The sequence below is a fragment of the Herpailurus yagouaroundi genome, unplaced genomic scaffold, assembly GCF_014898765.1.
Source record: "Herpailurus yagouaroundi ecotype Mexico unplaced genomic scaffold, PumYag 29, whole genome shotgun sequence".
NCBI classification, from domain to species: Eukaryota; Metazoa; Chordata; class Mammalia; order Carnivora; family Felidae; genus Herpailurus; species Herpailurus yagouaroundi.
Window position 1 is genome coordinate 80,017,276 of NW_024412377.1, and position 18,014 is coordinate 80,035,289.

Consider the following 18,014-nt stretch of genomic DNA (forward strand, 5'->3'; position numbering starts at 1 on the left):
AGAGTTGTTTTTTTGAAAAAATAAACGAAATTGACAAACCTCTAGCCAAGCTGCTCAAAAGGTAAAGGGAAATGACCCAAATAGATAAAATCATGAATGAAAATGGAATTATTACAACCAATCCTCAGAGATACAAACAATTATCAGGGAATACTATGAAAAATTATATGCCAACAAACTGGACAACCTGGAAGAAATGGACAAATTCCTAAACACCCACACACTTCCAAAACTCAATCAGGAGGAAATAGAAAGCTTTAACAGACCCATAACCAGCGAAGAAATTGAATCAGTCATCAAAAATCTCCCAACAAATAAGAGTCCAGGACCAGATGGCTTCCCAGGGGAGTTCTACCAGACGTTTAAAGCAGAGATAATACCTATCCTTCTCAAGCTATTCCAAGAAATAGAAAGGGAAGGAAAACTTCCAGACTCATTCTATGAAGCCAGTATTACTTTGATTCCTAAACCAGACAGAGATCCAGTAAAAAAAAGAGAACTACAGGTCAATATCCCTGATGAATATGGATGCAAAAATTCTCAATAAGATACTAGCAAATAGAATTCAACAGCATAGAAAAAGAATTATTCACCATGATCAAGTGGGATTCATTCTTGGGATGAAGGGTTGGTTCCACATTCACAAATCAATCTATGTATACATCACATTAATAAAAGAAAAGAACCATATGATCCTGTCAATCGATGCAAAAAATGCATTTGACAAAATTCAGCATCCTTTCTTAATAAAAACCCTCGAGAAAGTTGGGATAGAAGGAACATACTTAAAGATCATAAAAGCCATTTATGAAAAGCCCACAGCTAACATCATCCTCAATGGGGAAAAACTGAGAGCTTTTTCCCTGAGATCAGGAACACAACAGGGATGTCCTCTCTCACCGCTGTTGTTTAACATAGTGTTGGAAGTGCTAGCATCAGCAATCAGACAACAAAAGGAAATCAAAGGCATCAAAATTGGCAAAGATGAAGTCAAGCTTTCACTTTTTGCAGATGACATGATATTATACGTGGAAAATCCGATAGACTCCACCAGAAGTTTGCTACAACTGATACATGAATTTAGCAAAGTTGCAGGATACAAAATAAATGTACAGAAATCAGTTGCATTCTTATACACTAATAATGAAGCAACAGAAAGACAAATAAAGAAACTGATCCCATTCACAATTTCACCCAGAAGCATAAAATAGCTAGGGATAAATCTAACCAAAGATGTAAAAGATCTGTATGCTGAAAACTATAGAAAGCTTATGAAGGAAATTGAAGAAGATATAAAGAAATATAAAGACATTCCCTGCTCATGGATTGGAAGAATAAATATTGTCAAAATGTCAACACTACCCAAAGCTATCTACACATTCAGTGCAGTCCCAATCAAAATTGCACCAGCATTCTTCTCGAAACTAGAACAAGCAATCCTAAAATTCATATGGAACCACAAAAGGCCCCGAATAGCCAAAGTGATTTTGAAGAAGAAGACCAAAGCAGGAGGCATCACAATCCCAGACTTTAGCTTCTACTACAAAGCTGTCATCATCAAGACAGCATGGTATTGGCACAAAAACAGACACATAGACCAATGGAATAGAATAGAAACCCCAGAACTAGACCCACAAACGTATGGCCAACTCATCTTTGACAAAGCAGGAAAGAACATCCAATGGAAAAAAGACAGTCTCTTTAACAAACGGTGCTGGGAGAACTGGACAGCAACATGAAGAAGATTGAAACTAGACCACTTTCTCACACCATTCACAAAAATAAACTCAAAATGGATAAAGGACCTGAATGTGAAACAGAAAACCATCAAAACCCTAGAGGAGAAAGCAGGAAAAGACCTCTCTGACCTCAGCCACAGCAATTTCTTACTTGACACATCCCCAAAGGCAAGGAAATTAAAAGCAAAAATGAACTACTGGGACCTCATGAAGACAAAAAGCTTCTGCACAGCAAAGGAAACAACCAACAAAACTAAAAGGCAAACAAAAGAATGGGAAAAGATATTTGCAGGTGACATAATGGACAAAGGGCTAGTATCCAAAATCTATAAAGAGCTCACCAAACTCCACCCCCGAAAAACAAATAACCCAGTGAAGAAATGGGCAGAAAACATGAATAGACACTTCTCTAAAGAAGACATCCAGATGGCCAATAGGCACATGAAAAGATCCTCAACGTCGCTCCTTATCAGGGAAATACAAATCAAAACCACACTCAGGTATCACCTCACGCCAGTCAGAGTGGCCAAAATGAAGAAATCAGGAGACTATAGATGCTGGAGAGGATGTGGAGAAATGGGAACCCTCTTGCACTGTTGGTGGGAATGCAAAGTGTTGCAGCCACTCTGGAAAACAGTGTGGAGGTTCCTCAAAAAATTAAAAATAGACCTACCCTATGACCCAGAAATAGCACTGCTAGGAATTTACCCAAGGGATACAGGAGTACTGATGCATAGGGGCACTCGTACCCCAGTGTTTATAGCAGCACTCTCAACAATAGCCAAATTGTGGAAAGAGCCTAAATGTCCATCAACTGATGAATGGATAAAGAAATTGTGGTTTATATACACAATGGACTACCACGTGGCAATGAGAAAGAATGAAATATGGCCCTTTGTAGCAACGTGGATGGAACTGGAGAGTGGGATGCTAAGTGAAATAAGCCATACACAGAAAGACAGATACCATATGTTTTCACTCTTATGTGGATCCTGGGAAACTTAACAGAAACCCATGGGGGAGGGGAAGGGGGAAAAAAAAAGAGGTTAGAGTGGGAGAGAGCCAAAGCATAAGAGACTCTTAAAAACTGAGAACAAACTGAGGGTTGATGGGGGTGGGAGGGAGGGAAGGTGGGTGATGGGTACTGAGGAGGGCACCTTTTGGGATGAGCACTGGGTGTTGTATGGAAGCCAATTTGACAATAAATTTCATATATTGAAAAAAAAAGATGTGGTATAAATATACAATGGAGTATTACTCAGTTATAAAAAAGATTGAAATCCTGCCGTTTGCAATGACATGGATAGAGCTAGAGAGTATAATGCTAACGAAATAAGTCAGTCAGAGAAAGACAAATACCATTTAATTTCACTCATATGTTTAAGAAACAAAACAAATGAGCAATAGGAAAAAGAGAGGCAAAACAAAAAAGAGACTCTAATTATAGAAAACAAACTGATGGTTAGGTGAAGAAAGGAGCGTATGGGAATGGGTTAAACAGGAGCGAATTTGTTGTGATGAGCACTTGGTGTTGTACAGAAGTGTTGAATCAGTATATTGTACACCTGAAACTAATATTATACTGTATGCTAACTAACTGGAATTTAAATAAAAACTTTTACAAGAACAGAAAAAAAAAACAATGATTGCTCAGAGTAATAATTTTTTTTTTCATTCTAAATGAAAATTATTATCTCATTGTTTTTGGATTCACAAGCATTATGTAATATGGAATAAAGATAGGTTTATATGAAAGATTTCAGATTCTAATTGGCACATATCTTGTGTCTGGAAATTATGCGAAAGGATTGAGAAATATGTCTTACTCATTTGTTTCCTACAGCAGCTCTTTCTTAAATATCCTATATAAGCAAAAAAATTCTCCCCATTAAATCTAAATGTATCATTACATATTTGCTTTTTATCCTGGAAAAGATCAGGACTCCATAGAGCTTTCCCAGCAAGACTGGGAAACTGTTAGGACATTTGCCAGACCATTAGCTCTTTGGAAGCGTTGGTCCCTGGCAGAGAGGTCTAATTTGTTCAGATTGTCAGGGTATAGCTCTCGATTGCATTGATCTATTGGTCTTTTTTATGGTTAAGATAAGTAAGGCTGGTGAGCTTCATGGTACTGCTTAACTTCATCCCACAAGCTTTGCTTTTTCATTCAGTGAAAAATACTTTTAAACTTAGTACAAATACATAAAAATAAAATATTTAAACGTATATGGAGCTTACTCAATTACTGAAATTTGACCATCATTTAACCAACTCCCCAAGTAGGAATAATTTTTGTGACCACCATGTGCTCCCTTCAAAACACAATCCCTCTTTCCCTCCAAAAGTAGCCACTATGATAAATTCTATGGTAAACACTTATCTGCTTTTCTTTATGATTTTATCATCAGGTGTGCATCCCTAAATATCATAATTGAGTTTGCCCTCTTTATCATTTTCTTTTATCCCTTGTAATTTACTTGCTGGAGAAACTGGAGAATTGGTCTTGTAGAGTTTCCCAGTCTGAACTTGGTTGCTTGTGTTCACATGGTATAGTTTAAAATGTCCTTCTACATTTTCTGTAAATTGACTTGGATTTAGAGGCTTGTGTTTTTAATGAGAATATTGCACATTCTGGTTTGCTGTCTTTTTTGTAATGTTAGCAGACACTGATGTGCATTGCTTCAATCATTAATCCATTAGGAGTTGCACAACTGTGATGTTTAATTTGACCATTTCTTCTTGACTTCTTTATTGGAATGCCTATATGAAGAAAAATGTCACTTTATCTATTATTTTGTTACCTAGAGATGTAGTTTGTACAGGAGAGATATGATAAATTCTTGATTCCTTACTTTTAGTTTTCAGAATTAAATTTCTTAATATCATTCAAAAGTAACGGATTAGGCTTTTCATTTTTCTTTCTTAGCATCATTATGTACTCGTGAGTTTAAACACATTAATTGTACTTTGATACATTGCAGTTATTGCCACTATTGATGTTCACATTTTCTCATCTTGGCCGTTAGGAGTATCTTCAACTTGCCTCCTGACTCCTCTAAATATCCTACTAGTATTTAATAACTTCCTTGACAGCTGATATATTAAAATCATTAAAATACTCATAATGCACATTTATTGCTTCAATCTTAGAAACAAACAGTCACAGAAATATCTATGAATATAGCCAAGACCAGAAGCACTGCGTAGCTGACACACAGACTTGTGAGAAATACTAAATAATTACTGTTGTAAGCCACTGATTTTGGGGTGGTTTGTTATAGCAATAGCTACTCACATAGAAGACAGACAAAAAGACAGAGAACAAGAACTAAAAAAAATAAAGTCATCTGGAGAATGAATCCAGAAACGTAAAATTTTATCCAATGTGAACTTCAAGAAAATAGCAATACTAAAATGGTGGAGACCATTAAAGATCTAACACCACACATCTGCCTGGGCTAAAAACAAGTTTTCAAACGGAAAGGCTAATACAAGCTTTATCTAATGTAATGACAGAACCATAAATACAAAGAGAAAATTCTGTAAGATTTCAAGGAGAAAGAAAGATGTTAACGGCCTGGGAATAAGCATGAGCATGGCATCAGATATCTCATCAGCAGCATGGGCTATTAGATACAATGCAGCAAGCAAATGTTTCAAGTTGGGGGGAGAGGGAGAGAAGGGTGGGGAACATAAAGGGGTGAGAAGGGGAGAGTGCAAAAGATAATTAAGAGCTTCAAAAAGTATAGGTTTCCAGTCCCTTGCTGAGGCATGAGGGAAAAGGTGCCCATTATCTCCAAGCTTTAGAAGCTAGGATGATTCTATCTATTTGGCTTCTTCTCAGTCTCCTGGGGCACAGGAAGAATGAGCACACTCATGGGAAGCTAATGATCTCCCAGAAAAAACAGGGTTCTCTGAAGTCTATGCTTTTCCTAGAATTTGACACTAACTGGAAACTCTAGGGTTCTTCTGCTTATGTGAGAGAAATCCTTATACCAAATCTCTCACCAAGGCACTAACCAAAAGGCCCCCAATCGCAGTGGCACCCACCTGACTATATACCTAAGAAACTGTTTAACTCAGGAAAGGGAGAATACTAAAATTAACATTGGAAGGCAAGAGGAAGGTAATAAGGAGCCACATTCCAGAATTTTTCACAGAAATCTGTTAATGAGGGATAATCTTTACATAATGGTTCTTGGATTTTGTTTATTTTGTTTTTAAATTTGTTGTTTTTTAATTTAGGAAGTTGTATTAATTATAGTACTTTCTTTCTAGAGATAGACACTACAGATGGGATGTGTGACTCCCTGTCAGGATTTGGTAATCCTAACACGCCTTTATATTAACAAAGGAATCAATAGCATAAGACACAAAGGTAGTTAATGTTAATCTACTGTGCCCTGTCTTTTGGCCTAGAGCTCAGAGGTGTGCACTGGCCCAGGGTACTGTCTAGCCCAACAAAAACAAATGTTTCTGCCCTCCTTCCTGAAACATTCTCTCTTGGTTTCCATTTATTTCTGTTATTCCTTTTATTCTTTAATCTGCTGTTTCTCATCTCCTTTTCTGGTTTCTGTAGTCTAATCAAATGCTACCCTCCTGAGCTTCTCAAAGAAAGGACCCAGGACTCTGCTCTTTTTCACTTAGATTCACAGGTAAGCTCAACCTTAACATTTCAAAAAAAAAAAGTTTTAATTGTTTGCTCAGAAAATCTTCCTTTTGTGCCTTAACCCATATCAACAAAGTACATTACCACCCTTCCAATTAGTTATTCAGGCCAGAAACCTAGCATTATTCCCTTTCTTTCACTTTCCAAATATAATCCTACTACAAATAATTTCATATGTCTAGCCCTTTGCCCTGATTTCTGCTACACCTGCAGTAGAGCCTATCATAAGATTTTGCTGGAATTATTGTAACACTTCACCAAGGCATGGTAGGCTAGTGACCACTAGGCATCTATATGCAGGTATTTATATGCTTGTGCATATATTTGTGTGTATTACTGGAGAGAAATAAATTCCTATAAAGAAATAGTGTGACATAGGGGAAGGGAAGGAAAAATAAGATAGAAAAAGAGAGGAAGGCAAACCATAAGAAACTCTTAAATACAGAACAAACTGAGGGTTGCTGGAGGGGTGATGGGCTAAATGGGTGATGGGCACTTGTTGGGGTGAGCACAGGGTGTCATATGTAAGTGATGAATCACTAAATTCTACTCCTGAAACCATTATTACACTGTATATTAACTAACTTGGAATTCAATCTTTTAAAACAAAGGAAAAAACAAAGAAATAGTGTGTGATCAACCATGATTGAACAAAGTACTGGAGAAGACAGATTTCTTCTCCCCTCTCTCTAACACTTACCTTTACCTCCCCTGGGTAACTACTACAGAGCGGTGATGGTAGTGCTTGCTTTAGACAGGGCAGAGGACCAGGACTACCCATCCATCAAGAGTGCCTGAGGGAGCAATGGCAGTAACACTTGAAGAGCACAAGGCTTCTATGCATCTGAATAGATTTTACAGGTATTTTTATTCCTGAAAGAAATAGTAAATAGGGCTGAAACTTTACATACAGAACATTCTCACAGAATTGAGAATCTCCAGTAGAAAATACAAAGCTTCTCTCAAGATGGGCAGGATGAGGATTCTGCACAATTGATTTGAATTATTAAATGGAAAGTGACCTCATTCTGTTCTCAAGCTGGTAAAGTAAGACAGAGTGGGTATAAAAATAAATAAAGGTGATAAAAGAATGGACAGAAAGGAATTTTTACATAAAGACAGAGAAACAAATAATGAATTAGATGACAAACAAACAAATAGAAACTCTCACTGAGTGGTGTGCAGGTGCTGTTTTGTTTTGTTTTTGTGAGAAGGGGCAATCAAATAAATGAAGCACTAGCTGAACTGAACAACAACAAAAATATACACATACACAAAATTTGCCATTAGAAAGGGAAAATATACACTAAAAATTAATTAAAATTAATTAAAGAGAATCCTTTACTTAGAAAGCCAGCTAAAATGGACATTTTAATATAAATTATTAAATACCCAAATTAGCTACAAAAAGAGATAGGAAACCCAACTAAATCAATATTAAAGGAAGAAATTAAAAAGCTGTTTTTAAAGTGTTATATGATTTCATGGATGGGCAGTTATATTTCCTAAGATTTTGTACATAAGCAGCATAACACTTTCCTAAATCTGACAGAGACAGCATCTGAAATCAACACCATTGGTAACTGCTTACGTTTCTTGAGCATAAGCTCTTTTCAAGAATTTGTTCTTAGTGGTTTAAATACATTAATTCAACTTACTGTTCATAAAACATAAGTTCAGTTCTATCATTATCTCCATTTACAGATAGAGGAAAATGAAAACCAGAGAGTATAAAGTAACATAGCTAGAATTTGAGTCTGATGCTAATATCTGGGTGAAAACTTAATACAATATTTCCAGAAGATTTAATAATAGTACATCTATGACAAAAATTATGTAAGAGTCTAAAACAGAAAAATCATTTAGTATTTCAGCTGATGTCAAAGTACATTTGATAAAATTTAACACTTATTCTTAATAAAATCTATATTAAAAACTCTAACCCAAAATAGATCTTGGGTTTCTGACACTAGTGTTTTTATTTATTTTATTTTTTTTTTCAACGTTTTTTATTTATTTTTGGGACAGGGAGAGACAGAGCATGAACGGGGGAGGGGGGCAGAGAGAGAGGGAGACACAGAATCGGAAACAGGCTCCAGGCCCTGAGACATCAGCCCAGAGCCTGATGCGGGACTCGAACTCACTGACCGCGAGATCGTGACCTGGCTGAAGTTGGACGCTTTACCGACTGCGCCACCCAGGCGCCCCATATTTTATTTTATTTTTTTAATGTTTTATTTATTTTTGAGACAGAGACAGACAGAGCATGAACAGGGGAGGGGCAGAGAGAGAGGGAGACACAGAATCCGAAGCAGACTCCAGGCTCTGAGCTGTCAGCACAGAGCCCAACGTGGGGCTTGAACTCACTAACCACGAGATCATGACCTGAGCTGAAGTCGGACGCTTAACAGACTGAGCCACCCAGATGCCCCTCTAACACTAGTGTTTTTTAACTTTATTGTTTTTTTCTAGAAATGCAACTGACTGACACTAGATAGGGCCCTTAAATAAGAAGTATAAACATTGGGGGGATGCCTGGGTGGTTCAATTAGTTAAGCATCCAACTCTTGATTTCGGCTCAGGTCATAATCCCAGGGTTGTGGGATTAAGCCCTGTGTTGGGCTCTGTGCTGAGTGTGGAGGCTACTTCAGATTCTCTCTCTCACTCTCCCTCTGACCCTCCCCTGTTCACACGTGCTCTCTCTCTCTTTAAAAAAAAAAAAAGTATAAACATTGGAAAGGAAGATTCAGTTGTACTCAGTCATAAAAACTAGAAGACAGCTCAGTATAGTAGCTTTTTATAAAATTAATATATAAAAGTCAATGAATTTTTAATTTGCCCACTTATTTTAATTACAAAGTATGATATAAATGGTAGAAAGTGCAATAAACACAATACCAGAAAAACATATGTAACAAAATCTTCAAAAGATATCTAAAAAAATGTTTAAAGTTAACTGAAGAATATAAAGGAAGGCTTGAATAAATGGATCGATACTCCATTTGTATACAGAAAGGCTATATGAATTCAAGGTAATGCTCAGGTCATCTAGGGATGGAGAGGACTATACAGGTGTAGAAGTTGAGTGGTGGTGGTATCAGACCAATGTTTTTAAGCAACACTTAGATTTATAGTCATGAGAGGGCACAGCCAGAAGAATACTTTTTTTTTTCAACGTTTTTTATTTATTTTTGGGACAGAGAGAGACAGAGCATGAACGGGGGAGGGGCAGAGAGAGAGGGAGACACAGAATCAGAAACAGGCTCCAGGCTCCGAGCCATCAGCCCAGAGCCTGACGCGGGGCTCGAACTCACAGACCGCGAGATCATGACCTGGCTGAAGTCGGACGCTTAACCGACTGCGCCACCCAGGTGCCCCAGAAGAATACTTTTAAAAGAAGCTTAATGAGGTAAAATTGGGTATAGAAGATATAAATTGAAAATAATAAACCACAGAAATTAAAATACTGATGTATAAGACTTGGCACCAAATCAATGGATCAGGATAAGTATTAGCAACAAAATACATATCAAGTTTTGTGTAAGATAAAAAGAGAGGGCAATTTAAATCACTTAGGGAGAACTGGATTATTTAATAACATGGATAAAATCTGTCAGATATTTTTAATAAAATTGAATTTTCAAATTTTTTTAGGAAAATTAATTTCGTATGAACTAAAGATTCACATACACAAAATTAATCAAGAAAAACTATGGGTGAATTTTTAAATATTTTGGATGGAGGTGCCTGGGTGGCTCAGTCAGGTAAATCTCTGACTTCAGCTTAGGTCATGATCTCACAGTTCATGAGTTCAAGCCCTGGGTCAGGCTCTGTGCTGACAGCTCAGAGTGTGGAGCCTGCCTTAGATTCTGTGTCTCCCTCTCTTTCTGACCCTCTCCTGATCATAGTCTGTCTCTCTCTCAAAAATAAATAAACATTAAAAAATATATATATATATATTGATAGATAGAAAGAGAGACAGAGAGAGGCTGGAAGAGGCCTTTCCAGACAAGACCTGAAAACTAGTAACAAAGAAAAATTCATAATTTGACTATATCATAAAAATTATGGTCAATTATACACATAGAAGAGAAAGATTGGAAATTAAATCTTTTAGGTGGAAAAAATTTAATATGTATGGCTGAATGTCCCTAATATACCAAAAGTTCCTTGACACATATAAACAAAAGTACGGTATACTGCAGATAGAGCAGGTTTTAGCAATGTCATGGGCTAAGATAGGGCCATGTTGATAAATGACTACAGTTCCTTGAAGGAAGAATGCCAAGCAAATTTGCACAAATATCCTTCTTGATTTCCTTGTAATATATCTTTAATGGCTTTATTATTTGATTTAAATATTTAATGCATCTGAAGCTTAAATTTGTAAACTGCATGAACTAGCAATTGGAACTTCACTCTTCTGGATCAAGAGCCAATTATATACCATTTAATAAACAAATCAGCTGATTCCTACTGAAATGCCATTTAAATTTCCACACATGCTTATATATTTTCAGATTTCATATTGCCACATTTTGCTGTATTAAAGAAATACTCATATTTGCTTAGCATTTATTGGCAGATGCTGTTCTATATGTTTTACCTGTATTAATTTATTTAATCCCAACAACACAAGGAAGGTACCATTACTATTTCCATTTTACAAATGAGGAAAAATCTGTGCAAAATGACTTGTACAGGGTTATCCAGCTAGTGATAGGGAGAGTTGAGATTCAGATCTAGATTCTACATTGAGCGTCTGGGTTGAGTCACTGTGCTATACTGAGCCATCTTTTATAAACAACACTGCAATGATGTTTCTTGGTACATGTGAGCATCTTTTTTTAAAGGGAGACAAATATAAGTAGAATTGATGGTCATAGCATCCTAGGACATAAGTGTCACACATTTCCATTTTTAATATGTACCGTCATATTGCCCTTCATGGTGGCTATATCAATTTAATATACCTCATGTGAGGTGGAGGAGGGAGAGAGACGGTCAATGACACTATATGCTTACCACGTGCTTATTATTAAGACCACCATGCTGCCTTATTAATCTTCATATGAACACTGAGAGATAGGTATTTAAAAAATTTTTTTTTAAATCTTTATTTTTGAGAGAGAGACAGCATGTGATCAGGGGAAGAACAGAGAGAGAGGAAGACACAGAATCTGTGTCTCCCTGTTCTGAGCTGTCAGGCTCCATGCTCTAAGCTGTCAGCAGAGAGCCTGATGTGGGGCTCAAACTCACAAATTGTGAGATCATGACTTGAGCCAAAGTCGGACGCTCAACCGACTGAGCCACCCACTTGCCCTGAGGGATAGGTATTTTTATTTTTATTTTTATTTATTTATTTATTTTTCAATATATGAAATTTATTGTCAAATTTGTTTCCATACAACACCCAGTGCTCATCCCAAAAGGTCAATACCCATCACACACCCTCCCCTCCCTCCCACCCCGCATCAACCCTCAGTTTGTTCTCAGTTTTTAAGAATCTCTTATGCTTTGGCTCTCTCCCACTCTAACTCTTTTTTTTAGGGATAGGTATTTTTAAATGTAGATACAGGCTGTGCAAGGTTCATCAATATACTGAGATTTGCATAGTTAATAAATGCAAAAAATGATTTGAACTCAAGTTATGTGGCTTGAAATCTATAGTATTTCCATTTTACTTTGCATTTGGGGGTATATATTGACTGAAGCGAAACTAGACAGGCTAATAATCAAGAAATTATAAATAATTACTAATTTTACTCAAGTATATCCCAGAATAACAAATATTAAACCAAGATACTTTGACCCTAGTTATAGAAATGTTTTTCAAAAAGGCTAAGATCAGAAGAATTGCTACTGACTAAAGATGATTGTTGTGAAAAAACAGCCATTCAGAGAAAAAACATATGAACAAACACAGTAATTTGTCAGCATTTGAACTACAATTATTCTACATTTTTCAGGTCAAGGGTGACTCTAGGAAAATATATGACACACCAAGTATCTCACTCACTCCAACTGCGAGCACAACTCAAACATCAACATTAGCAATATTATTGGTATTTTACTATGGTAATGTGAAGTGATGTTTATTTTTAAATAAATGTCACAGTTGTTAGTTCATAACAGAGTAGGGCATTTAGACATTGTCATATAATAACACTAAGCCTTCAAGAGACCAACCTGTGGATCACCTGGGGAAAACTTTGTGGACTAATAGTAGTCCTCTTACAACTACATTTTTAAGACCCACTGATGCACAAGTAATCATTTTCACTAGGATTTCCATAGGCAAGTATAATAGGCTATAGTTGTAGAGAATGTACTCTGAATGTTACAAGGTAAACATGTAATATGTTTATTCTGTGACATCATTATTTAGGGATTGATTAACTTGAAAACTGGTTCAGAGTGATCTTTTTGTGAAACATATAAACACTGTATGAAAAGCAAAAACTAGTATGAAATCATATGGATCTTATAAAAAATAAAATCTTAGGTAAAAGTAAATAAGCAGCATTTGGCAGAAACTTGTCTGCTTTCTTATTTGGTATCCTAAAACATCAAAAGAGAGAGTAGAAAAGATATCATCATAGCAGACATAAATTACACTGAAAAGGTTCTTTTCTCTATTCAAGATTTTTAAAACTTTATAGATTTGGTACATAAATATGTGAAATATGAACAGCTTTTCCTTGGGAGGTCAAAACAATTGATACTGAACCCTATTAGTGTAATTATAGCCAAGATCTTATAACTGACTAGAATGTCAATGTTCATTGCCTCTTATGTTGTGTCTCCTACCACAAGATTAAAACCAGGCTGACTTTGGGTAGAGTGCATTTCAATATCTTGTGGTTACGGTCCATGTGATGATGCAAAAATGAATATACCTAATATAGTTGGTTCACCAGGGTGCCTATTTGTTGAAGGGGACAAATGGGGGATGGAGAATCAGGGCTAAAATTATCTCATATTCAAGGGCATACAAATTTACCTGTAGACTTAGTAAAGTGTATGGCTTAGTTCTTGCCCTGTATGGTTTGTTTCCCAACAAGTCAGTAGACATTTAGGTAAGCCACCATGAAAAAGTTTCAGATATTTATCCTGTGGGGCAAAGAAATCCAGGGCCAAGATCTTATTCCCATAATGTACTCTTCTTGTTTAATGTGGTTTTTGAGATGCCTAGATGTCATAATTTCTATACCACAAGAATATTTCTATTTTCATGGAATGAGCAGTCAGACAGACACATAATTTTTGGTTTCAATTTGGTTCTATTTTTGGATTACTCACATGGCATTTATAGGGGGCATATTGTAAATATTTTAATCAGATAGTTTTCCCTGAAGAATGACTTATTTATTTGGAAGTCTTTATAGCTTCCTCAAGACTTAAGACCAGCTAAATAGCCATCCAAAATATATATTTATCAAGAAATTTATATTTTAATAGGAAATGAAACACTCCAACACAAAGAAAGAACAGGAGTGAAAATAAAATGGATTAAAGTCATAAGCTATTACTAGATTTTTGCAAGTACATTTCAACCTTTGCAACCTCCCCATCAAAAATATTACTTTACTGCATAATTCTCCTTTAAATGAAAATCAGGTGTTAACAATCTTTTAAAGACACATTGCTGTATCTTACTTAAATGCCTATTTTTAAAGATAACTGTTTTGGACCTTTTCATATTTTGTTCTCTTTGATAAACAATATCACTTGGATATATGTGGGGAGTTATTTTTAACCAATGATAGAAGTCTGAACAAAATAACAGTTAAGACTGTTGATCTTAGCCAAGTAGGTTCACTACAGGCTCAGTGATTTGTTCCACCTAAATAGCCTACAACTGTCTGAGATTCAAGTCTGTGCTTTAGCAAAATTACAACGTAAGACACCACATTGATCTTTAAGTTTAATTCAAATTATCAAAAAAGCAAATGTTAACTTTTTAAATACAAAGATTGTATTGTAAACGTTGCTAGTATTTTCCTATATCAAAGAAGATTCACTTTCCACACTTGAAAAACTACGAAATACTATGATGTGTAATTCATGAAAATGTTTTCTATTCACCTTCTTTCATATTAAAATCCATTTTCTCCATATGTGAATTGTCTGTTATATTAATTGACTTGAAGGCATTTACACATTAAAAAATAACACTTAAAAATTTGTAGTTTTAGAAATATTCATTATAAAAAAATACAGGTCAAAAATTTATATATATATATATATATATATATATATATATATATATATATATAAAATTATAGCTGGATTCTGTTCTGCACATTAGTCAGTATACTCCAGTGATGCGTTTGGAAAAAGTAATTTGTCATCGTACCTAAAATATAAAAACTTTCAAGATATTTATGAATATGTTAGTAGGTTTTGCTGTAATATCCATGAAGACAGAAAAGTTAAATATAAAGGTTAGAATCTGCTTCAATGACTTCAATTTTATTTAATATAAATGTTGTTAAATGATTAATGGTGTTAAACATCAAAATACCTCAGGGGTCTCTGAGTGGCTCAGTTGATGAAGCATCTGACTCAGGCTCCTTGCTAACAGCATGGAGCCTACTTAGGATTCTCTCTCTTCTCTCTCTGCCCCTCTCCTCCTTTGTTCCCTCCCTTCCTCGCTCTCTTTCTCTCTCTCAATAGTAAATAAATAATTTTTAAAATACCTCAAATGCTTTGAATGCATAAGAAGCCTAATTTAGAAAACGTAATTTTTTCCATGACATTGTGCTAATTAATCTGGCCCACCAGTAAGAGCCTGCCAATATGTTTAATGATAACATGTTTATTTAAAGGAGAAAAATAACAGTTAAAGAAAAAAAAATCCCAGGCCACTGCAAGGCAGACTTTTGATAGACACAGATGCAAGTTTATTACATAGGCACTTCCTCTTGATGGTATTTGCATACACTTTGATTGCCAAGATCAAAGCTATTTAATATCTCAGGCTTGGCAAGAGACTAGAATCAAACTAGTTGCTGGGTTTTGCTAGAAACACATAATTACATTTGATTTTAATAAAAAAGGGCAGAAACATTCCTACAGCATTTTCTGAAGTAAAATTTTGACATTACTTTAAGTATAACACTTCAATTCTGACTCATCACTTTATGTTATCATTAATTATGAGTGGAAAGGATACAATGTAATCTAAAATGAGAAGGAATAAAAAAGGACAAAAAATGAATACATATTTAATTTGAAATAATTTTCAATTTATAAACAAAGCCTTAAAAAAAGCACTCAGTACTCATGTAGTCTGCACTCAACTTCTCCAAAGGAGTGAATCAAAAAGTTCTGCCCTCAAGGAGATTTTAATTATCAATCTTCTCTACATAATTTTCTTCCTTCTTTTAATTTCATTTTTAAGTTTTTTCTTTTGTTTTTATTTTTGTTTTTTGGGTTATTTTTGTTGTTGTTGTTGTCTTGTTTTGTTTTTACCTTAACCCATGATGCCAGTGCTTTGGATTAAAATCCCAGTGAAAATCAGATTAAACATAACTATTTTCATGATATCAGGATCAAATTTCATGCCCGAATTGTGTAAAATAAAACTGTGTAGGGTCCTCTAGTTTTTACTTAATTTTTTGACTGTATTTAAGTAATTTAATGCCACATTTTCATGAACTTAATGTATACCCTTCTGCCAGAACCAATAGGAAACAACTATCCTTTTCAATGACATAATTTTACCACTGGCAGTCAGAAATAGCTTCACAAAGCAAAACATACTGTTGTTCAAATATATACATAAAGAATAGTTTAATATTACTTATGCTAACACCAATATCAGTTTGTGGCAGATGTTCTCAAATATCCAAACCAATGACACTAAATAAACCAACTTGGAAAACCAATTCATTCAATTACCTGAGAAAACTCATTTCAGTTAACTCTTCTTGGTGGGGACTTCTGGAGCCAGTGCTACCCTAAAGTGTACTTTCCCAAGCGGGTGAGTCTTGAACTCATGAAACATGAGATGGGGACCTGAACTGAGAACAAGAGTCACTTAACTGACTCAGCCACTTAGGTGTCCCTAGTTATCTATATGTTCTTAATCCTTAACGAATTTTCACGTTAAATCTCTTACTTCAGGCTAGGTTAACTTACATCTCTGTGTATTAAATAAAAGTGATATTGAAGACTATTCAATGTTCATACCTTACTTAAATCCTCACCTATGCATTACTTCAAGAAAGTTCATATTTATTCTTCAGTCTAGGCTATGCCATTAGTCTAGTTTTTGATATAATTATTATCTCTATTTTTTTTTCTGAATTTACTTTGTGTGTATGTATGTTCATGCATGTATGTGTGTCTTTGAATGTAGCAACACTAAAACAGTTTTGGGAATCATAAGGGGTATACAGTATAAATATATAGAAGAAAAAATGAAGTTTACTTGTTGCTTTATTTTGTATAAGATCTATATAGTAGGATTTAAACAATACCTAGTTTAAAAAATTAAAATAGGAGTTATATCTGATTAGAATTCTTTGTTCAAATTTCTTTCATTAATGATTTTTGTTTAATTTTTTTTTATTTTTGTTGCTGTTTGACTAATGTGGAAAGTTGTAACATGTTTAAAAGTAATTATACTGAATAATCAAATTCTTTCAAATAGAAATGTCTGTTTCTGCCATACATGCCAGAATATTGTATTATTCTTCCCGAATAAGAAGATAACTCCATTTTCAAATCAATCACAAAAAAAATAAACTCTTAAAAACTTTTAATACAGTGTGACATAATTTTTAGAAGAAAGAAAATAGTATAATATTTTATTATTTCACACTCTAAAAATTCTCCAGGCTATTCGGTTTTATTTTATTTTTTTTCAATATATGAAATTTATTGTCAAGTTGGTTTCCATACAACACCCAGTGCTCATCCCAAAAGGTGCCCTCCTCAATACCCATCACCCACCCTCCCCTCCCTCCCACCCCCCATCAACCCTTAGTTTGTTCTCAGTTTTTAAAAGTCTATTCTGTTTTAAATATTAGTTCATAAAAACCAGGATAGAAATTTGAGTTTATGAGAAATAAAATAATATCTAATACTTTGAAAATCATGAATGATTTATGATGATATGTTTTCATATTTGACCAAACAATATTTAAACAGTGAGTTTTTTTTTCTTGAAATTATATTTCACTGAATTTTTAAAGTTTTTTTTTCTACTGAAGATTAGCAAATGGGTAAGCTGGGAATGTTTCTTAAGTTTTGCAAGATAGTTCATTGAATCTTTATTACTATGCCTTGAAAAAATGTTTTGAACAAAATATAAATTAATTCCTTGGGTTTAAACTGGGTAATACATTTTTTTTTATCACATTAGGTCCCCTCAAGTTGGATAGTCTACAAATTGCCTTTCGAGATTTTGGATTATTTTATTATTCTCATTTCTAAGAGGAGCTGGATTCTATCTGGTGAAGAGTTGGTTGAGCAAAGTCAGAATTTTAGTTAAGTTGTCTCACTTCAAGCGTGTTGGCCCTTTCATGCTATCCTGAAGACTTACATATATCTATATCTATATCTATATCTATATCTATATCTATATCTATATCTAT